At 41.3% G+C, this 24,428-nt stretch overlaps 1 non-coding gene across 1 annotated transcript; it reads left to right on the top strand.

The window, feature by feature from the left end:
- Positions 1 to 19,436: 19,436 nt before the first annotated feature.
- Trnat-ugu (transfer RNA threonine (anticodon UGU)) lies at positions 19,437 to 19,511 on the top strand. The gene has a single exon. It is a non-coding gene; the product is annotated as a tRNA-Thr (tRNA).
- The last annotated feature ends 4,917 nt before the right edge of the window (positions 19,512 to 24,428 follow it).

Genomic DNA, 24,428 nt, shown 5'->3' with positions numbered 1-24,428 from the left:
AAAGAAGGCTAAAATGATAGTAATCGACAACTGAATCTTGAATTGCACTGCTTCTTACTCGCTATTACATAAACTTAGAAACTTCTTCTGTGCTCTATTTTGGTGCTTTTAGTGTCTCCGTATACTGCAGCACGCGACATAGCTTTGCACACGATAAATGTAACCGTTTCAGAGAGAAGAGTGCCAATATTCGATCTGGCATTAAGTCGGTTCGATTGCAAATGACGAAAACGGGCGAATTTCTCAGGTTTTTGCTAGATATGAACACTTTCCACATTCTCCTGTGCGATGTGGCTGATAGACCTTCCTTCATGCAAAATCATAAGATTCTAGCGCATGTACAAGGCACCAATGCCGGCTAAAAAGTCATTAATCAATAACTAAAACTTGAATTTGACTGCTTCTTACTGGTTATTACGTCAACTTAGAAACTTCTTCTGTGTTCTACTATCGTGGCTTTAGTGTCTCCGCATTCCGCAGCACGCGACATAGCTTTGCACACGATGAATGTAACCGTTTTAGAGAGAAGACCGGCCAATGTGACGATCTGGCTTTAAGTCGATACGATAAAAAATGACGAAAACGGGCGGATTTCTTAGGTTTTTAGTACATATGAACACTTTTCACATTCTCTCGTGTAACGTGGCTCATCAGACCTTGATTAATGCCAAATTTTACGGTAGTCGGTCATTTCACTGGCACCAAAGCCGGCTAATAAATCAATAATCGATAACTAAACCTGAATTGTACTGTTTCCTAAGGGCTAATTACATCAACCTAGAAGCGTCTTCTGTGTTCTACTGTGTTGTTTTTAGTGTCTCCGCATTCCTTAGCACGCAACATAAGTTTGCAGACGATAAATGTAACCGTTTCAGAGAGAAGAGCGGCCAATGTAACAATCTGGCTTTAAGTCGATTTGATAACAAATGACGAAAACGGACGGATATCTCAGGTTTTAACTACATAAGAACACTTTTCAAATTCTCCCGTGCAACGCGGCTGCTAGTCCTCCTTTCATGCAGAATCTTAAGGTCCTAGCTCGTGTCCAAGGCACCAAAGCCGGCTAAAAAGTGAATAATCGATAACAAAAACTTGAATTGAACTACGTGTTACTGGCTACTACATCAACTTGGAAGTTTCCTATGTGTTCTAGTATAGTGCTTTTAGTGTCTCCGCATACCGCAGCACGTGACAGTTCTTTGGAGACGATAAACGTAACCGTTTCAGAGAGAAGAGCGGCCAATGTAACGATCTGGCTTAAAGTCGATTTGATAAAAAATGACGAAAACGGACTGATATCTCAGGTTTTTACTACATAAGAAGACTTTTCACATTATCCCGTGCAACGCTTCTGCTAGTCCTCCTTTCATGCAAAATCTTAAGGTCCAAGCTCAAGTCCAAGGCACCAAAGCCGGCTAAAAAGTCAATAATCGAAAGCTAATACTTGAATTGTACTGCTTCTTACTGGGTATTACATGAACTTAGAAGCTTCTTCTGTGTTCTACTATGGTGTATTTAGTGTCTCCGCATACCGCAGCACGCGACATAGCTTTGCACACGATCAATGTAACCGTTTCAGAAAAAAGAGCGGAAAATGTGACGATCTGGCACTACGTCGATTCGATAGCAAATGACTATAACGGTCGGATTTCTCAGGTTTTTACTAGATATGAACACTTTTCACGTTCTCCCGTGCAACGTGGCCGCTAGACCTCCTTTCATACTAAATATTAAGGTCCTAGCTCATGTACAATGCACTGAAGCCATCTAAAAATTCTATAACTGACAACTGAAACTTGAATTGTACTGCTTCTTACTTGCTATTACATCAACTTAGAAGCTTCTTCTCTGTTCTACTATGGTGCTTTTAGTGTCTCCGCATACTGCAGCACGCGACATAGCTTTGCACACGATAAATGTAATCGTTTCAGAGAGAAGAGCGGCCAATGTGACGATCTGTAATTAAGTCGATTGGATAGCAAATGACGAAAACGAGCGGATTTCTCAGGTTTTTACTAGATGTGAACACTTTTCACGTTCTCCCGTGCAACGTGGCAGCTAGATCTACGTTCTTACTAAAACGTAAGGTCCTAGCTCATGTCCAGTGCATTAAAGCCATCTAAAAAGTCAATACTCGGTAACTAATACTTGAATTGTTCAGCTGCTTACTGGCTATTAGATCAACTTAGAAGCTTCTTCTCTGTTCTACTATGGTGCTTTTAGTGTCTCCGACTACCGCAGCAAGCGACATAGCATGGCACACGATAAATGTAACCGTTTCAGAAAGAAGAGTGGAAAATGTGACGATCTGGCATTAATTCGATTCGATAGCAAATGACGATAACGGGCGGATTTCTCAGGTTTTTACTAGATGTGAACACTTTTCACATTCTCCCGTGCGATATGGCTCATAGACCTCCCTTCATACTAAATCGTAAGGTCCTAGCTCATGTCGAATGCACTAAAGCCTTCTAAAAATTCACTAATCGATAACTAATACTTCAATTGTACAGTTGCTTACTGGCTATTACATCAACTTAGAAGCTTCTTCTGTGTTCTACTATGGTGCTTTTAGTGTCTCCGCATACCGCAACACGCGACATAAGTTTGCACACGATAAATGTAACCGTTTCAGAGGGAAAACGGCCAATGTGACGATCTGGCATTACGTCGATTCGAAAGCAGATGACGAAAACGGGCGGATTTCTTAGGTTTTTACTGCACATAAAAACTTCTCACTTTCTCCCGTGCAACGTGGCTGCCAGACCTCCCTTCATGCCAAATCTTAAGGTCCTAGCTCATGTCCAAGGCACCAAAGCCGGCTAAAAATTCAATAATCGATAACTAAAACTTGAATTGTACTGCTTCTTACTGGCTATTACACCAAATTAAAAGCTTCTTCTGTGTTTTACTATGGTGCTTTTAGTGTCTCCGCAAACCGCAGCACGCTACATAGCTATGCAAACAATAAATGTAACCGTTTCAGAGAGGAAACGGCCAATGTGACGATCTGGCATTACGTGGATTCGAAAGCAGATGTGAAAACGGGCGGATTTCCTTGGTTTTTAGTACATATGAACACTTTTCACATTCTCTCGTGTAACGTGGCTGCCAGACCTTGTTTAATGCCAAATCTTAAGGTAGTCGGTAATTTCACTGGCACCAAAGCCGGCTAATAAATCATCTACATCTACATCTACATGACTACTCTGCAATTCGCATTTAAGTGCTTTTCAGAGGGTTCATCGAACCACAATCATACTATCTCCTACTGTTCCACTCCCGAACAGCGAGCGGGAAAAACGAACAGCTACACCTTTCTGTTCGAGCTCTGATTTCTCTTATTTTATTTTGATGATCATTCCTACCTATGTAGGTTGGGCTCAACAAAATATTTTCGCATTCGGAAGAGAAAGTTGGTGACTGAAATTTCGTAAAAAGGTCTCGCCATGACGAAAAACGTCTATGCTGTAATGACTTCCATCCCAACTCGTGTATCATATCTGCCACACTCTCTCCCCTATAACGCGATAATACAAAACGAGCTGCCCGTTTTTGCACCCTTTCGATGTCCTCCGTCAATCCCACCTGGTAAGGATCCCACACCGCGCAGCAATATTCTAACAGAGGACGAACGAGTGTAGTGTAAACTGTCTCTTTAGTGGACTTCTTGCATCTTCTAAGTGTCCTGCCAATGAATTGCAACCTTTGGCTGGCCCTCCCGACAATATTATCTATGTGGTCCTTCCAACTGAAGTTGTTCGTAATTTTAACATCCAGGTACTTAGTTGAATTGACAGCCTTGAGAATTGTACTATTTATCGAGTAATCGAATTCCAACGGATTTCTTTTGGAACTCATGTGGATCATCTCACACTTTCCGTTATTTAGCGTCAGCTGCCACCTGACAAACCATACAGCAATCTTTTCTAAATCGCTTTGCAGCTGATACTGGTCTTCGGATGACCTTACTAGACGTTAAATTACAGCATCATCTGCGAACAGTCTAAGAGAACTGCTCAGATTGTCACCCAGGTCATTTATATAGATCAGGAACAGTAGAGGTCCCAGGACGCTTCCCTGGGGAACACCTGATATCACTTTAGTTTTACTCGATGATTTGCCATCTATTACTACGAACTGCGACCTTCCTGACAGGAAATCACGAATCCAGTCGCACAACTGACACGATACCCCATAGCTCCGCAGCTTGATTAGAAGTCGCTTGTGGGGAACGGTGTCAAAAGCTTTCCGGAAATCTAGAAATACGGAATCAACTTGAGATCCCCTGTCGATAGCGGCCATTACTTCGTGCGAATAAAGAGCTAGCTGCGTTGCACAAGAGCGATGTTTTCTGAAGCCATGCTGATTACGTGTCAATAGATCGTTCCCTTCGAGGTGATTCATAATGTTTGAATACAGTATATGCTCCAAAACCCTACTGCAAACCGACGTCAATGATATAGGTCTGTAGTTAAATGGATTACTCCTACTATCCTTCTTGAACACTGGTGCGACCTGCGCAATTTTCCAATCTGTAGGTATAGATCTATCGGTGAGCGGGCGGTTGTATATGAGTGCTAAGTAGGGAGCTATAGTATCAGCGTAATCTGAAAGAACCTAATCGGTATACAATCTGGACCTGAAGACTTGCCCGTATCAAGCGATTTGAGTTGCTTCGCAACCCCTAAGGTATCTACTTCTAAGAAACTCATGCTAGCAGATGTTCGTGTTTCAAATTCTGGAATATTCCATTCGTCTTCCCTGGTGAAGGAATTTCGGAAAACTGCGTTCAATAACTCCGCTTTAGCAGCACAGTCGTCGATAACAGTACCATCGGCACTGCGCAGCGAAGGTATTGACTGCGTCTTGCCGCTTGTCTACTTTACATACGACCAGAATTTCTTCGGATTTTCTACCAAATTTCGAGACGATGTTTCGTTGTGGAACCTATTAAAGGCATCTCGCATCGAAGTACGTGCCAAATTTCGCGCGTCTGTAAATTTTAGCCCATCTTCGGGATTTCGCGTTCTTCTGAACTTCGCATGTTTTTTCCGTTGCCTCTGCAACAGCGTTCGGACTTTTTTTGTGTACCACGGGGGATCCGTTCCATCTCTTACCAATTTATGAGGTATGAATATCTCAATTGCTGTTGCTACTATGTCTTTGAATTTGAGCCACATCTCGTCTACATTCGCATAGTCAGTTCGGAAGGAATGGAAATTGTCTTTTAGGAAGGCTTCTAGTGGCACTTTATCCGCTTTTTTAAATAAAATTATTTTGCGTTTGTTTCTGATGGATTTGGAAGAAATGGTATTGAGCCTAGCTACAATGACCTTGTGATCACTAATCCCTGTATCAGTCATGATGCTCTCTATCAGCTCTGGATTGTTTGTGGTCAAGAGGTCAAGTGTGTTTTCGCAACCATTTACAATTCGCGTGGGTTCGTGGACTAACTGCTCGAAATAATTTTCGGAGAATGCATTTAGGACAATCTCGGAAGACGTTTTCTGCCTACCACCGGTTTTGAACAAGTATTTTTGCCAACATACCGAGGGTAGGTTGAAATCCCCACCAACTATAACCGTATGAGTTGGGTATTTATTTGTTACGAGACTCAAACTTTCTCTGAACTGTTCTGCAACTGTATCATCGGAGTCTGGGGGTCGGTAGAAGGAGCTAATTGTTAACTTAATTCGGCTTTTAAGTATAACCTCCACCCACACCAATTCACACGGAGTATCTACTTCGACTTCACTACAAGATAAACCACTACTGACAGACACAAACACTCCACCACCAATTCTGCCTAATCTATCTTTCCTGAACACCGTCTGAGACTTCGTAAAAATTTCTGCAGAACTTATTTCAGGCTTTAGCCAGCTTTCTGTACCTATAACGATATCAGCTTCTGTGCTTTCTATTAGCGCTTGAAGCTCAGGGACTTTTCCAGCGCACCTACAACAATTTACAACTATAATTCCGACTGTTCCTTGATCCAAGCACGTCCTGTAATTGCCAAGCACCCTTTGACATTGCAGCCCATCCCGCACTTTCCCGAGGCCTTCTAACCTAAAAAACCGCCCAGTCCACGCCACACAGCCTCCGCTACCCGTGTAGCCGCCAGCTGAGTGTAGTGAACTCCTGACCTATTCAGCGGAACCCGCAACCCCACCAGCCTATGGCGCAAGTCAATGAATCTGCAGCCAATAAGGTTGCAAAACCGTCTGAGCCTCTGATTCAGACCCTCCATCCGGCTCTGCACCAAAGGTCCGCAGTCGGTTTTCTCAACGATGCTGCAGATGGTCAGCTCTGCCTTCATCTCGTAAGAAAGACCGGCAGCCTTCACCAAATCAGATAGCCGCTGGAATCCAGAGAGAATTTCCTCTGATCCAAAGCGACACACGTCATTAGTGCCGACATGTGCCACCACCTGCAGCTGGCTGCACCCTGTGCTCTTCATGGCATCCGGAATGACCCTTTCCACATCAGGAATGACTCCTCCCGGAATGCACACGAAGTGCACACTGGATTTCTTCTCCTCCGTAGCCGCCGTATCCCTAAGGGGCCCCATTACGCGCCTAACATTGGAGATCCCAACTAATCGATAACTAAAACCTGAATTGTACTGTTTCCTACGGGCTAATTACATCAACCTAGAAGCTTCCTCTATGTTCTACTGTGTTGTTTTTAGTGTCTCAGCATTCCTTAGCACGCGACATAAGTTTGCAGACGATAAATGTAACCGTTTCAGAGAGAAAAGCTGCCAATGTAACGCTCTGGCAATACGTCGATTTGATAGCAAATGACGAAAACGGGCTTATTTCTTAGGTTTTTACTACATATGAACACTTTTCACATTCTCTCGTGTAACATGGCTTTTAGGCCTCTCTTCATGCAAAATCTTAAGGTCGTCGGTAATGTCAAGGCACCAAAGCCGGATAATAAGTCAATAATCGATTACTAAAACTTAAAGTTTAGTGCTTCTTACTGGCTGATTACATCAACTTATAAGCTTCTTCTGTGTTTTACTGTGTTGCTATTAGTACCTCCACATAGCGCAGCACACAACATAAGTTTTCAGACGATGAAGGTAACCACTTCACAGAGAAATTCCAAATTCTGTGTCTGTGTCTACTGCCTGCTCATATTGTTTAAAGCAGGTTGCTCTAAATGCCCAGTGGATCTGATTCCCTTGATACCCATTCTAAACAATCTCGGATTGGGAAAGACCAAGCTCTGCTTATACTTATAGTCTGAGAAGTTGACATATCTTAGACAGTAAAATATGATGGTTAAAGATGTCCACTGAGTATTCCCATATACACTGAAGTTAGCTTTGAACAACAAATTATTAATTGGCCACCTACTCTTGACTCAATAGCTACTAAGATCTTTCACTGGTGAAGGAGGTGACAACGTTGTTACGTCCATTAGAGGCTTCTGTAGTTTGCTGAGAATGATGTGATATAATTGTGCCTTGTGATTTTCTGTGGAGTTCCAGAGTAAGTTCTACACTGGTGCAGGACATCCATTATTGCTGTTCTCATTCGAGGCAATCCTGGATTCTAAATCTCAAGCACCAGAGGATTAGAAACAGCAATGCAACCTCTGTCTTCCTGGCTGTCCACTATTTCAAAGTGCTGTGGTTGACAGTCTCTTCTCATTGTGCAGTGCTTGTAGATTATTGTAAATGGATAAACTGCAATATTTAGAACATCTCATTCTAAACTTTCTAAAGAACGAGACTTTTCTGTCACGACCACTTTTTGTGTGAGGTGATAAATACCAGGAATTTGGTTGTATTTTGAGAACCTAATGGTGACATACATTAGTGTCTGTGTAAATTAATGGAACTGGATTTTTCCTGAGGTCGGCAGTTTTCCGAAGGTCGGCGTTTTCCCACGAGGTCGGCGTTTTACCCCGAGGTCGACGTTTTTCCCTCGAGGTCTGCGTTTTTCCCCGAGGTCGGCGTTTTTTCCCTAGGTCTGCGTTTTTGCACTGAGGTCGGATCGGCGATTTTTTCCCCGAGGTCTAGAAATCTATCGGTATATTGAAAATCCAAAGTATTTTGATGTATATCGAACTATACTGATATGTCAAGTCAAGTTGAAACATATATCCGACCACTAGATATCGGTATTTATCGAGATAGCGATATATTTCGATATACCTATTTATTTCGAGAATCGTTTTCTTAGGGGTACAGATTTTTTTCAAGACGTCCATTCTTTCCCATTATCGATTCATTTCGATATATCGACTTATGTCGAAGCACTCATTATATCGAGATGTCGATTTATTTCGAGATATCTATCTATATTGAGGCATCCATTTATTTCGAGGTATCAATTGATTTCGAAGTATCCGTTTATGTCGAGATATCGATTTAGTTTGATATACCGAAACAAATCGGGTTGTCTGTTTATTTCGAGCTATCGATATATTATTCCATGTATCGGTGTACTTCAGATATCGATTCCTTTCGAGATATCGATATATTTCAAGAAACCTCTATATCTCAAGTAATCCATAAATTTCTAGATATTGTATTTTTAGAGATATCTTTATATTACTAGGTACCAATATATTTCAAGATATCGATATATTTCTATACCTCGATTTATCTCGAGAGGTCCGTGAGATTCGAGATATCGATCTATATGGTAAGCTGAAATGCGTCTAGATGTCGATATATTTCGGGATATCTAATCATTTCGATGTAGCTGTCTTTTGGAGGTGTCGATTTATTTCGAAGTTTCGATTTTTTTCATGGTGTCGATTTATTTCGAGGTTGCGATTTATTTCGGGTTGGCGATTTATTTCTGGGTGTGGATTTATTTCGAGGTGTCGATATATTTCGAGGTGACGATATATTTCGACGTTACTTGTCAACTGCATCAGCTTCGAACCTATTTCGTACAGAGTGGTGCGACTGCATACCTCAGAAGGCGACATTGATATCCAGACGATGAATGTAAACGTTTCCGAGAGAAAAGCGTCCAATGTGACGAATTGGCACTACGTCATTATGAAAACAAATGACGGAAACGTGAGGTTTCTGCCACTCAAAGTGCTGCCAACTTTCACCCCACCCCCTCCTCACTCTCCCCAGTCGTGGCGATCAGCTGGTGTGATAGAAATGGACACAGGAAAGTAATAACGTTCCATGAAATCCCATTCTAGGGAGGTTCAAGGGTAAATGTTCCAGACGGTTTATTTGCATTAAGACACGCATACTGGACATCTACAATGTCACATCTGCCAGATCGTTTCTATTGTCAGCAGTGGAAAACAAAACAGCGTACTGAAAAAGCCATAGTGAGACGCGGTTTTTGGTAGACGAAATAATTGGAATACTCTAGGCACTGATAATGATGATCTAATGAGAATTCTGGTATTGTTTTGAAAGATGCATTTAAATATGCATTGAACGTAGCTCCAAATTATTTTGAGAATTATAATTGCGGTATGATGGATCTACATTGGAGATTTGGTAATGCAAAACATTTCGATCTGAGAATACTTTACGTGATGGAACGGCATTGACCTTGTGTGTCATTAGGGTAAAGTTAATTTGCCGCCATTAACATAAAATTTATCCGCCATTAACATAAAATCTATTTTTCAGCTTACTTCAATAAGGACTCACTTCAGATGATTGGACAACTAAAGAGAACTCAAACCGTTATTTTAATAGTATTCGTAGGTCCAATGCAGCATTTACCGTGGACAGTCCCTGAGTCAAGACTGTCAGTTTTATGTAGGGAGCACTCCTTTAAGAAAGCACTCCGTGTTCAGGCCACAAGTGGCCAATCAGGACAATCCGACCGCCACGTCATTCTCACTGAGGGTGGAGGAGGAGCTGGCTCTCCCACTCGTTGTGGTAGTTTCCTTTGACTGGAGCCGCTACTATTCGGTCGAGTAGTTCCTCAATTGGCATCGCAAGGCTGAGTGCAACCCGAAAAATGGAAACAGCGCATAGCGGCCCGGATGGTCACCCATCCAAGTGCCGACCACGCCCGAAAGTGCTAAACTTCAGTGATCTGACGGGAACCGGTGTATCCACTGCGGCAAGGCCGTTGCCCCTACCACTTTTACATGATATTTTTGATCGTAGATCAGGTCTGATGGCTGGAAAGAATGGACATTTACCATGTTATGCACATTTATATTTTCACTACGTCGACACAGCTGGTCCAATTTCGACCAGCGGTGATGGTAGCCATAATGATCGAGCCAAGCATCCTGTGTACATTGGTTGCACCCAAGTGTGTGGGGATCACAGCATTCGTGACATTTAAATTTGTTACTTCTTTGCTACTATATTCGCAATAAATTTTGCAGACAGTATCCGCATATGACGCTGAATGCACCTACAAAATTATATCATTGTACGACACATGTTTCAGGAGATACGTCATAAAAACTCAGGACAAGGCCAGACGCTGCATAGTACGGACGTGGACGCACAGCTGTAAATAAATGCCTGGTCAACACCAAGCTTTTCCGCTAGTCATCTATAAAGATAAAAAATCCCCAATATTGTCCACCAGCATATTTTTGAAAAACCTTTATTTTGTCATCCATTTTTTTTTTCCTGTAAAAATCGTAAAAGCCGCATCATTGTGTTTTTAAAAATCGTTTCCTATTGTCATCTCTTTTTATGTATTTTAAACCATTTATCGCTTGTGTAACCTGTGGCTACAAGTCCATTCCCTTTATGGGGTAATCGAAATAATGAACAACGGAAAAAAGTGTGGGTCAATTTCTTCCTCATTTTTCGGAACTTTTGATAATAGTAAATCGTTGGCTCTTTGAGGGCGTGGTAGGTACATACAAGAGATTAGTGTAAGATTAGAATTTGGGTTAGATACAGTGCCAGGAGGTTCTGTTTCTATCTGGCTAGCTTCAAAGTACTTCACCATCTACTAAGTGATGCGTTTCATTGTGAATGGTGTGGTCTGTGCTAGGTCTACCCTTTACTCCACAATGCTGTTCCTTCGATGCTATTAAAACCAGGATGTTATCAAAATATATGCACAGTGGCAGACTGGAGTCTGCAGAAATATTTCCAGTGGTGGGGAGGGGGGAAGGCGCGTCGGGGCTGGAGTGCATGATTCTGAAACTGGCACTCTGTGTACAAATCAGCTGGTCAGTTACGAGGTGCATCAAGCTACAAGACCCTAACTCTATAAGCGCTACAACTGGTCAAAGCTAAGGTTTAGCAGTATTGTGGAGAATTCTTATCTGGAAGAGTATGAGTATGCTGTAACGAATAAAAACTCTTTACTCCAGATTCCAAGGATGGTTAGGGGCGACGGGTGAAAGTGCCCTTTTGCCTATCCTCCCCTCCCCACCTCCTCCCCTCCCCCTCCCCTTCCCCCTCGCGGACGCCAATGGCTGGCCCGTTCATTTTGAGAACATCAGAGTTGCAGTAACCTTTCTGAGAAACTGTTCTAGATGTCCTTGCGCGTCAATCTTACCACTCACAACAGCAGTGGGAATGTCGGTTATCGCTCAAACAACTGGTTTTCGGCTCTTATCAGTTTCCCAGCCTCACTTTAACCTAATTGTTAAAGCCCGTCACAATACCAGTTCTTGTAATAACCGATTTTCAGTATTTTATTTACATTATTTCCTCTTGTAAACGTAGAAATCAAACAAAGATAAAAATTTTTACTTTCTCAGTTTCTTGATAAATGGAATCAAAACGTCAAATACATTTATGATGACCTGCAGCCGTCCAGAACGAAATTAGAATTATATTAATACCGTCAGCTGCTCACGGGTGTCGATATATATCAACGGGGACAGGTGACAATGTGTGCCTGTCTGGGACTCGAACCCGGGATCTCCTGCTTACATGGCAGGCTCTCTGCCCATCTGAGCCACCGAGGGCACAGACGATAGTGTGACTGCAGGTACTATCTCGCGCACGCTTCCCGCGAGACTCACATTCTCACCTTCCATGTCCACGCACTACATTCGTAGTGTCCCACACCAACACATTCATTACTCGTGGAACACATTCTTACCAAGTCCCGTAACAGTTCGGGGAATACTTGTGCATCTTCACAGAAGAAGGTCATGGCTGGTGTTGCCAGAACCATATACTTATATGGATATGGACATGTCTTCCACGAGGAATGAGTGTGTTGGAGTGGGACTCTACGACTGTAGTGTATGGACATTCAAGGTAAGAATGTGAGTCTCGCAGGAGGCGTGCGCGAGATAGTCCCTGCAGTCGAACCATACACTGTGCCCTCGGTGGCCTAGATGCATAGAGCGTCTGTCATTTTAGCAAGAGATCCCGGGTTCGAGTCCCGGTCGTGGCACACATTTTCACTTGTCCACGTTGATATTTATCAACGCCCGTGAGCAACTGACGGTATTAATATAATTCTAATTTCTTTAAATTAAATAGTCCAATAAAACTTTGTCCGCTGTTCGCTGTTTCTCTCAAAATATAGCGAGTACTTCTATACCACAGAAAACTGCCAGTATTATCCTACTGATTTTAGTTTTTAGAACTCTGCTCAAAAATTATATTTAAATCGGTTATCACAGCACTATGCGGGCATTACGTATAATCCAGCGATAAAGAGTGGAAACTGCGGCAGTAGAACTCTCTTTTTCGTTTTAATTTCTCTGTTAACGGCTAAAAGCAGACAACGTAGACACAGGCAGCAGATCAGGCACTTTCTAATTTTATCCCGAACTATGAATGATTTGTAAAATTTTAACTTTTTTCCTTGTATGATGTCGCAAGTCGACCAAATCGACCATTGTGCTTCACTCGTACTGCATATCGTAAAATACTTCCAGGCTTCCAGATGGTGCCATTCTGTGTTACAACTGACGTTCGACAACAGCGAGAAACTGCGTCCATTCTCGCGCACTGCTTGTATAACAGGCACAGTATTGTCTCGGCAATGTTGGACCAATTCACTTGTTGCTCGTTTCTATCAGCAGTGTTATTAAAGTGGCATACATCACTTTTCCCATTTTTTCTGTAATAACGCAGTATTTAAGAGCTATGGAAATCTTACGAATAAAAATTACTCGTCTTTTTTAAAAAAGGTTTATTTGAAAACTAAAAATTTTACTACGACAACTGTGGCTAATTGGTATATCTGTTTTTACGTGGTTATGAGGAAAATATAAAAAGATACTTGTTATAACCGAGAGCAAACAAATACCGAAAGACATCGGTTATTCAGAACTAAAATACCCATGTCGTTTTAACTGATCGGTTTTTCTATCTCTAAACTGCAGTGTCTCCACAGAAAAGTGTGTCGTTCCATCAATGTACATAGCAACGTTGAGATATGTATGTGTTTATGCCCAATATCGGCAAATGGAAACACGAAGAGGTAATAAGCACATGAGCGATAGAATTTATTTCACAGTCAGAAAAGTCGAGTGACAGACAAGACTGAATCACTGTAATAGAAATTATATGGAAAGCTGTGTAAAGGAAAATTTCCAGTTCTTTCGTGGATTCCAAAATTGAAGCAAATTCCGGGACATCAAGGTGACATAGTCTTATACGGATAGTATTCCATGACTAACGTAATTGGCCCACATACTGTACTGGTATACTGATAATATTACACTACTAAGGTAATTTACCTGAAATAATTTACAAACATGTTACTATAACATTCGCTACTACTCATTACGCTAATTGACCTTCAGCCATTAAGCGCAAGCGCAGATCTCAGTTATGATACGTGCGCCATCCAAAAATTTATCAGGGTGGTAACTCAACACAACTACAAACGATCATTGTGTGCAAAATAAATAGAACACCTCATAAGAAGAACATGACGGGTTTGAATCATTCCCACCGCAAAGGATGAAAAAATCAGGCTTGCACATAAGACCACTTGATAACTAACCAGAAATTCAGATTAGTTGTAGCTTCGGTGACAATCGCCTTTTTTACATTTTCCCCGTAAACTAGATAATTATGAAACGTAACAACTACTCTAAAATATCTGCAGCAACGGACTTGCCGCGGAGGTGGCATCGGTTCACGTGAGATCACCGAAGTTAAGTGCGTTGTCGGGCGTTGAAGGCACTTGGATGGGTGATCATCCAGGCCGCCTCATGATGCCAATCGAGGAGCTACTCGACCCAATAGTAGCGGCTCCGGTCAAAGAAAACCATCATAACGACCGGGAGAACAGTGTGCTGATCCCCGCCCCTCCTGTTCACATCCTCCACAGATGATGACACGGCGGTCGGATGGTGCTGTCCCAGTAGGTCACTCGTGGCCTGAAGACGGAGTACTTATAAAGCAACTACTCTCCAGTGGATGGTCGAACTACTGAGACCTTGATGCCTGGTATCAATAACAGATGGCAGCACAAGAGGTTGGCTTACGCCTACTGCCGAATTTTGCGATCTGTCGTAAGCCTGCGTAAGCACGTGGGGCCTTCCGTCTTAAGTGCAAGCATATCCATTGCGTTTTCTGCCGCGCGACTTGAGTGGAGTGTTTCATTATTTCTGAAATATTATAGAAATGTTTTTCGTTGTATATCCTCACCATCGGTACTGAATTTACTGTAAAAGTACTTGCTCACTTTTCGGAACTTCCGTTCATAGTAAATCGATACTATTTGAAGCCGTGGTAGACACGAGTCTAGTGTGCTTCACCTTCAGCACCTTCTGTGTCAGTCTCGGTTCCTATGTCCCTGATTTCACAACGAACAGTTCGTTGTCTACTGAGTATACTGTCTGTTGCACGACACTATCCCTCCCACGCTGCTAAATGTAGGTCGTCGGCAAAATATGACTGCAGTGGAACAAGGGCGTCTGCAGAAATTTCCCCAGGAGGTGGTGGTGGCATTGTTAGTGGTGTGTGTGTGTGTGTGTGTGTGTGTGTGTGCGTGTGCGTGTGTGTGTGTGTTTGTGTGGAGGCCATTACTATGAAATTCACACAGTCCAGACCGCCAAGGAAAATAAACCTTGAGATTTGGAAAGGTTGTTGATCTTATACCGCTTATACTGCATATTTCGAAATTCCACCTCTAAGGGGGATACACAGGAAATGAAAAGATTTTTGAAACATGTAGCTATTAAGGTAATTTTGAAGCTAGGCAGACGAAAATTTGTATCTGGTTTCTAGGTCAGAAATAAAGAAATATGTGTTCCAGTATTATTGGGAATTTAACCTCTATGAGGTGAAATAGTAGGTGAACATTTTATTATGAGATAAAAAATTATGGAAGGACTATGGAAGTATTTTTAAGGCTATATGTACGAAAATTGGTATTTGACTTCAAGGTTACAAATAAGAAAATACGTATTTTCGTGTTTTTGGAAGTTCAACCCCTAAGGGGATGAAATAGAGTGAGCTGGTGCGTTTCTGGCGCCAGTTTCCGTCGATCGATGTTTCGATCTTTGAGTCGCGGTCCAGAGGACACTGCTCGCTAACCGACTGTAGTAGTTCTCTGTGCGGCCCAACATCGGGCTTACCGCGCTTACACTGGACACAGTTGCCAACAAATCGCATGCCATCGCCATATAGGTTGGGCCAAAACATGTGTTCCCGAACACTGTTCAAGGTCTTGTAGAACCCCAAATGATCCCCTACCGCCGAATCGTGGAAATATCTGAGTGCCATGCTAACTCGTTCCTGTGGAATACAGACCTTCCCTTCACCACGGTTGTCTTCCCCTTTACACAAGACACCCCCCCCCCCCAACCCCACCCCCCGAAGACCTCGCCATCCGCCAACTGCTGCCGAATCGGTCCCCACCCGGGGTCCTCTCCTGTTTGCCGGCTAAGTCGCAGAAGAAGCCGGGTGTCTCGGAGAGAAGGAAATTGACCCCCAGATCCGGCTCCACGTGGCCCTTGCCTTCCCCAGACTCTGCCGCGAACATACGGATAAGAGCGTCGCCAATTTATTGTCTCTGCCACTAATATGGTGAACCTGGAGATAAGTCTCGTCATCTTAACTTCGGTATGATTTTTAGCGATCTTATTAATCAAAGTTTAAGGGCTGGCACTGGCCAAGTAACTCACGGAGGCTCATTGGTTTCAGTCCAGTTGTATTGCTCACCTGTTCTTCAGATAGGGTTGTGTAGTTTATGTCTCAGAAAATTGTCTGCTCTTGATGTGTGTTGTGTTAGAGATAACTGGCAGCGGTCGACGCTAGCATACTGGGAGCAGAGCACCACGGCGGCAGAGAGATATTTGAGGCCATGTCCTCTCCTTTACATCTTGGGTTATGTTGTCACTTTTGCGTGATTCCATCTTTCCGGTGCTGAACTATAGCATCCAAAGTTCAATTGCATTGCCATGTTGAGTATATTTCCATGTCATTCTCTGCCTCGTGGATCTCTTGTATTGATTTGAATCCTTGGTCTGCTCGCGTCTATCGCCAATTCACACGAAATATTGAAGCAACCTTTTTTTAAGGGTATTGTCATATAGTCATGTTCTAGTTGTAATCATTCTAAGAATATTGTTGATTAATCAACTGAGTAAGTAAATTTGAAGGTCCGTTTAGTCAAAATTAAAGGACCCCCTTAATTGTTTTAGTCATTTTTATACAGTTTTGTTTAGGAAAGTTGGCAAGCCGAACGTTAAATATCTGTATTCTTACGCTTAATCTGTTTCTCCCCTGATTGCAAGTAGTGAGAGTTCTGCTATGAATTTTATGGACATTTGTGCTATTTAAGTAAAGCTTTACCTAAGTATATATACCTAGTCATATTCAAATTTCAAGTTTTACGGGTCTCGTTCCACTTAACGAAATTTATTTATTATTTGTCCAACTGATCTGGCCTTGTGATTTTATAATGCTTTTGATTGTAATAAAATATGTAGCAACTACAACGGATTACTATTGTGATTTTGGTGTGTCACTACCATACCCCATATCACAGAGGATGAAATGTTTCATGAAATATATGAAAACCTGTTTTTGATACATTCAACGATTAAGAGGGTGGAATATAGGATGTAATGTTTTATGAAAGTATTTCAGTGCGAAAGAGTTTTTAAAGCGAAATCTATGAATATTGTGTTATAGAAAACTACGTGTTTCACTGTTTTTGGAACTACAACCTCCAAGAAGGTGCAATAGGGGCACAGGTTTCACTGACCCATAGCCTTCCAGCCCAACCTGCAAAGTATACGGACTTGAAATTTGATGAAGGTGTAAATCTTACGCTGAAAGCATCATTTAAGAAGAGATTGTTCGAAATTTCACTCCTATGGGGGTGAAACATGGGTTGAAAGTCTTTTTTTTAAATATGTCCCTATGTCCCTATTGAAGCTATAACTACAAAACTACGAAAATTGACATTTGGTGTCTCAGTCAGATACAAAAAAGAAACAGGTTTTTAGCATTTTCCGAAATTCTTCCATTGGGGGATAAAATAATTAGTGAAGATTTTTTGAAAATAAATCATTATTAAAGAACTACTGAAGCATTTTTATAGCTACATCTATGAAAATAGGTATTAGACATCTCGGTTGGATGTAAAAAAAATGTGTTTCGTTGCTTTTGGAAATTTAACTCACTAATAGAGTGAAATAGGGGATGTAATGTTTTATGAAATATTTCACTATGAAAGCATTTTTAGAATTAAATGGATGAAGATTTGAATTTGGCTCCTCGGCTCTAAATAGAAGAATACGTGTTTAATTGTTTTTGAAAACCCAACCCCTAAAGGGTGTGAGATGTTTCAGAAAATGGTTCATTATGAAAGGATTGCTAAATATATCTGACAATTCGTATTCGGCTAATATGTTACAATTTTTAAAAACTACGTGTTTTTCTGGTTTTGGAACTTCGAGCATAAGGGGATGAAAATTTTAATGAAATATTTATTGCGTTATATTAAAATATTTTAAATCTGCATCTATGAAAACCGGTATTTCACTTCTCAATTAGATATAAAGAAATATGCGTTAGGGAATGAAAGACTGTACGGAGATATCACCACAAGAATACAAACGGCTTGATTAACAAAAACCTTGGACTCCAGCTGTCAGCATTGCTTTTTGATCATTCAGTAAAAGACCATGCTTCAACGGCGCTAAGTTTAGAAAGTTTAGAAAGTGTTGCAGTTTATAAAAGACATAAAAAAAACGATTAAAGAAAAAAATTCTTTGCAAACCATGAACGGTCTACGCAAGTAAAGAAGCGGATGATAAGCTAGCTCTTTATGCAAATGAGTTGGTCACTTTAAGTTCCGAGACATGTCAAGCAGCAGGAACGGAATCCTATAGTTGCTACGATTGGCTAAAGGAAAAGTTTTGCAGAATCACTCGAAATCACTTCTGCAAGTGGCTAAGAATCTCGTAATGAATAAAAATTCTGTACTGAGAATTCCAAGGTGGGAGAGGCGAGATTCCTCCCCCCCCTTCCCCCTCCTCACAATGCTATCCTTCTTTACCTACAGCAAAAAATAAATAAATAAATTAATTAATAAAACTAGAGAAATTTCTACTGTGAAACTATTTGCATACAAGAGAACGGCCCTTGAAATTTAACTCTTCAAAGTTTTAAGCCCTGCTCATTCCGGATATTGATTAGAAAGTGTTAATCCACATGTGAAACCTGAGTATATAATCCCTGTGACATTTGATCAACGGTGTTCCATAAGGACAGGTTCTCATTCAAAACGTTCGAAAATTCAATTTCTTTGTAGTTGCATTTTTTAAAGGTGTACTTGTCTAGACTCTTGGAACAGAAAGTTTTTTTTTTTTTAATCCGTGCTTTACAAAAGTTTCTACAGTCCATTGTTTGAAGCAGTGTCACGGCTGCCATGAGCCGCGCGGGGTACCCGCCATGTGTCCAACGCCTTGTCACGGTTCGCGCGGCTCCCCCTGTTGGAGGTTCGAGTCCTCCCTCGGGCATGGTTGTGTGTGTGTTGTCCTTAGCATAAGTTACTGTAAGTAGTGTGTAAACATAGGGACTGATGGTTCAAATGGCTCTGAGCACTTTGGGACTTAACATCTGAGGTCATCAGTTTCCTAGAACTTAGAACGACTTAAACCTAACTAAATTAAGGACATCACACACACCCATGCTCGAGGCAGGATTTGAACCTGCGACCGTAGCGGTCGCGTGGCTCCCGACTGAAGTGCCTACAACCGCTCGGCCACATCGGCCGGTCTATCATGTATTCTAGAAGAGCTGTACGGTCGTCAGTGGCGCCTGTTCTTTCTAGAACAGTTACTATCTTCATATCTATGGTTAAACGTCACCCAGCCATTGACCTTCGTCTGTGCGAATGCGCACAGGCTACCGGAAATCTTACGGGAATCGTCACCTTAGTGTGAGCCAGTAATGAGTGGATGGACAAATACCTATTAAGTACATTACGTAATCGGATTGTGGGCGGTTCGGGGTGTGAGTCTCACGGGAAGCGTGCGAGGGATAAATTCCTGCAGTCGTGCTGTTCATTTGTGCCCTCGATAGCTCAGATGGATTGAGCGTCTGCCTTGTAAGCAGGAGATCCTGGGTTCGAGTCCCAGTAGCGGCACACTTTTCAGCTGTCCCCATCGAAGTATATCAACAACACCTGTCGGCAGCTGAGGGTTTCAATTAATTATCAGTTGTGTAGGTGATTCGATGAACCCTTTGCCAGGCACTTAAATGTGTTTTGCAGGGTATCCATATAGATGTAGATGATAACTCGTCCCGTGTCGCACGTGCTCAAAATGATTCATACTGCAGAATGCATGCAAACATACTCACCGAAAATACGGACGAATATCAAGTGCAGGCTGCCGAGTGCTGCATATCCAGCTTTGACAGATCGGCTTTTCCTGCCAAGAAGAACAGGAAGTTGCTGTCTAGGAACAATCAGAGGTAGAGGAAGGGTTGATAAATACTCCTTGACTTGCAGACTAAACGTAAATAACGAAAATACATTTTTGGTAAAAATTGGTCAAAACATAATCGGTTGCCCTCCGTATTGGATTAGCTGTTTTGAATATTGAAAATCTGACTTCAGATTCGTTTTCAGCGACATTAAAAATATATATGTAACACTCAGTTCATGCAAATCGAAGTAATAATATAACTAAATGTTTTCCCTAAACTTTGAACACATTTTTTTCGGGTAACTATTTTCTCAGAACGGCATGCAGCATAAATTAAAAGTGGTTCGTTCTCTTAACATCTACCTCTGACCCCTAAAAGTAAACACTTTTCTTAGGAACTTATAGCTATAATATGACATTTGTTAATATTAACTAATTTTTGTGTAGGCATAAGGAGTGAAACAAACCCTCAAAAATCGAACTCAAAGTTCGAATTAGCACTGTATCGTTAAATTTAAGGTTGTTTCATTGCGGTTAGGTATACGCTCCCATAAATTTTATGTTTTATCGACTGATGTTATCCATTTTCAATTTCAGAGGAATAATGTAGTATCAACTGATGTTACCCATTTTTGAATTCAGGTAACATATGAGGTGCCACACTGCACGCGCTCTGCGTACTCCAGTCTCGCAGGCCCTTGATCAAATCATAATTACGGGCGCCATTTTTTATTGAAAATCTAAAATTAAGCTCATAGTATTATCACTCGTAATTCCCAAACAGATCTTTCGAATGTATTTCCATTGTCTCAAAAAGAATTTCAAATGTACCCTTTTTTGCTCATTTGTATGAGAACCTGGCCGTAACGCCGGAATATAGTCACGAGATTTTTTTTCAGAGACGCTGTACGTTCGCGAGAAGACTTTCGTTCTGCGCGTGTCGAAGGACATTCCTCAGATATTACTGTGTGTGTGCTACTCAGTCGTGCCATTTAAGTGTACATCTTTGCATAGTTTTCCTTTCACGATGTAAACAGTGTTCCGCTCAGTTGCTAACTGGCCAGTGAGTGGTTCCGAAGGTATCGGATGTGCGGTGCGTTCGGTCTGCTAGGACAACAGCAGACTAGCGTGGTGCGATGGCAGAAGCAGACACTGAGGGAGCTAGCTGCTGGGACGCCAGCGAACAATTTATGCCAAGTAAGACGAAGAGGACTATTCCTATATTACGAGCCGTCTCAAAAGTGTTTACCATTGGTAAATCTTGCTGTTGAGTCTGACAAAACTGGCAGTTTTGCCTAGAGATACATTAGAGAGAGCTACAGGAAATCCCTCCACCCCCCTCAATGAATTTTTGGTTGTGATGACAGGCCGATTGGTAGTGTAGCCCGAGATCTAAGTTAGGTTGGAAGGTGGTAATTTGATTGAGAGTTGTTTACGCCAACGATTATGAATGCCGACTAAACGTTGTGCGAGCAGATTGCCCTGTAGCGTAGCCTAGCGTTTCCGTCCGCGCCACATTTAACACACTTTCTCTAACTGTGTACAAAAGTCTCACAACAGCCACGATAACTACGTTTCTGGTGGGGGGAGGGTAGAGTCCACTATGTAACTTTCACTGCAAATTTTAGTAACCGCATAAACTAACCGAAATAGAAGCGTAATTTTAACTATATTTCCTTTTGTGGGAAAATAATGGTTCTCCTCTTTCGGCAGCAACTGTAATATGTAGGCGACTTATTAGTTTTTTTTAACTCTGAATCATGATCTCAATAGACGCAGTGCTTTTTTTACGTTACTTGATTTGTGGTCTATAGTAAACAATGCAACGAATTGGTAAATTCTTTGAAGTTTGACGTGTGTTACATAGACGACGTCTGCAATGTTCGTAAGGCCAAGTTTGCATATATTCGGTGTCTGTTTTTTTGGCCATGTACTGTATAATTAAAGGGAGGAGGATTATGTTCAAGGAGCAGTGCATTAGCAGTCTATGGAGAAATTGAGAATTTGGATCTAAAGAACGGCATGCTCGGGCAGTTCGTGCTATTCTGTTGACCACTGTGTAATTCGGACACAGTGATCATTGCCTCTCCCTCGTAACCAGGGGACTCGGGTGCTAATCCTGGTCTGGCACAAATTTTCAACAGTGCCCATTGACTAAAGTCTGTGCCCATTGTCAGCTAATGTCATTGTTTCGGTGTTAAATTGTATTTTGTTCACGATACGTAGTTTGGCTTTTCCATGGATAACAGCTTTGAAAAGCGTACAGGTTATATTGATATTTGCTCGTCGTTAGTCCAAGGCAACTATAGCGATTTATAAACACAGTTGTAGTTCGTATTAAGCCTACATACGTAATTGTGTCCTGTGTTTCTTTACCAAGAACTACTTCGTAAGTAATTCCCTGTAGTGGTATTTTGTTTTAGTATTTTGTTTAAATATTTATAGACTGCAGGCTTGGATGAAATATGAAACACATGTCCGAAGTTCCTGTTGATACTGCAGATACTGTTTCATCCGTACTAGGGGCCAAAACATTTCATCTAATACAGAAGGACACAATTTGTCTCGAGATTTAGCAATTTTTCGTAATAGAGGCCTTGCTTCGATATATTTTTCTCTAATTCTTGTTTGGTTTTAATGTTAAAACACACTAACTCTTCCACCACTTATTCGATATGTGGTTTTATCCATTTCGTAGCCTAGAGTTCCTAAACGGTCGATAATATTAATGATTTCCTTTCTCAATTATATTTTCTGTAAATCTCCTGTTTATGATTATTGCTAACATGTTTCACGTTCTCACTTTTATTATTTTTATTTTTCTAGTTTTGTGCCTTGTAGCCAAATTTTCTTTGAATCTGGTTTTTAATTCTGAAATAGTAACAGTTGAAGGTCAAGAGAAGATTGCGGTCTATTTGAGGAGAGTGGCTTGGAGATTTTTTATAACAGACGTATACAGGTCATGGGGATCCTTACCTATATACATTTACTTCGAGTGTGATGTAGCCCATTCTCTTGTCATGATCTCGGCTGTATCGTAGCACATTGTCTCGGTTAGGTTGGAGATTTCTGTTGAGAGTTGCCGAAGTCAACGAAAGTGATTACAAAGTAAAGACTGTGCTAACAGAACGATCTGTAGCGTAGTCCAACACGTTCTTTCTGTCCTTTTAAAGCCTCTTTTAATTAAAAATAACTAAAGCTGCAAGATACAATCACAAAAACTGTATTACGTAATAGAGTAATCCCAGACTATTGTTGTGTAAGTTGTGTGCGTACACTATTTTTTTTGTCAGTGAATATACATTTTTTTACTCATTTGCTGGGTTTCAATTTTCCCCGTTTTCTGGCAAAAAACCTTTTCCTGTGAAGGGCCCATTAGCTTGTCGGTTATATTTGTGACTTTCTCGACGGTCAGTAATTTCCTGATAGTCCATCCACCGGCGTCATTGTTAACATCGGATATAGATTTTAGTATTAGGAAGGCTAATATGAAGCTAATGCATAAGTAGGTCTAATAATTAATAAAAATAGGAATGCGGGTAAGCTACTACAAACAGCATAGTGAACGCATTGTTGTGGCCAAGATAGCCACGAATCCCACGCCTACCAAAGCCGTAAAAGTAGTCCGCAGATGATGAAGAAATTGATGAAATGTGTGATGAGATAAAGGAAATCATTCGGATAGTGATGGGAGATGAAAATTTAATATTAATGGGTGACTGGAATTCGACAGTAGGAAATGGAAGAAAAGGAAACGTAGTAGGTGAATATGGAATGGTAGTAAAAAATGAAAGAGGAAGCCGCCTGGTAGGTTTTTGCCCAGAGCATAACTTAATCATAGCTAACACTTGGTTCAAAAATCATGAAAGAAGATTGTATACGTGGAAGAGACCTGGAGATACTGCAATATTTCATATATATTATATAATGGTAAGACAGAGATTTAGGAACCAGATTTTAAATTGTAAGACATTTCCAGGGGCAAATGTGGACTCTGATCACTATATATTGATTATGAACTGTAGATTAAACTGAAGAAACTGGAAAAAGGTGGGAATTTAAGGAGATGGGACCTGAAAGAACTGACAGAATCAGAAGTTGTAGAGTGTTTCAGGAAGATCATTAGGGAACGATCTACGGGAATGGGGGAAAGTAATACAGTGTGATGAGGGATCTGAGTGGTGTACTGTCAAGGGGGAGGGGGTTCCTCAGGGATCAGTGTTGGGGCCGCTCCAGTTCCTTATTTATATAAATGATATGCCCTCAAGTATTATGGGTAACTCTAAAATATTTCTGTTTGCTGATGACACTAGCTTGGTAGTAAAGGATGTTGGGTGCAACATTGACTCCGTTTCAAGTAGTGCAGTACATGACCTCAGTCCATGGCTTGTAGAAAATAAACTAACGTTAAATCACAGTAAGCTTCAGTTTTTACATTTTCTAACACACAATTCAACAAAACCTGACGTTTTAATTTCACAGCATGGGCATATGATTGGTGAAACTGAACGGTTCACATTCCTAGGTGTTCAAATAAATAGTAAGATGTCGTGGAAAGCCCACGTTCAGGATCTTGTTCAAAGACTTAATACTGCCATTTTCACTATTGGAACGGTGCCGAAAGTGAGTGATAC

The sequence above is a fragment of the Schistocerca gregaria genome, unplaced genomic scaffold, assembly GCF_023897955.1.
Source record: "Schistocerca gregaria isolate iqSchGreg1 unplaced genomic scaffold, iqSchGreg1.2 ptg000351l, whole genome shotgun sequence".
Classification (NCBI taxonomy): domain Eukaryota; kingdom Metazoa; phylum Arthropoda; class Insecta; order Orthoptera; family Acrididae; genus Schistocerca; species Schistocerca gregaria.
The sequence above is the reverse complement of the archived record's forward strand: the minus strand, read 5'-3'. Positions and strand labels throughout refer to the sequence as shown.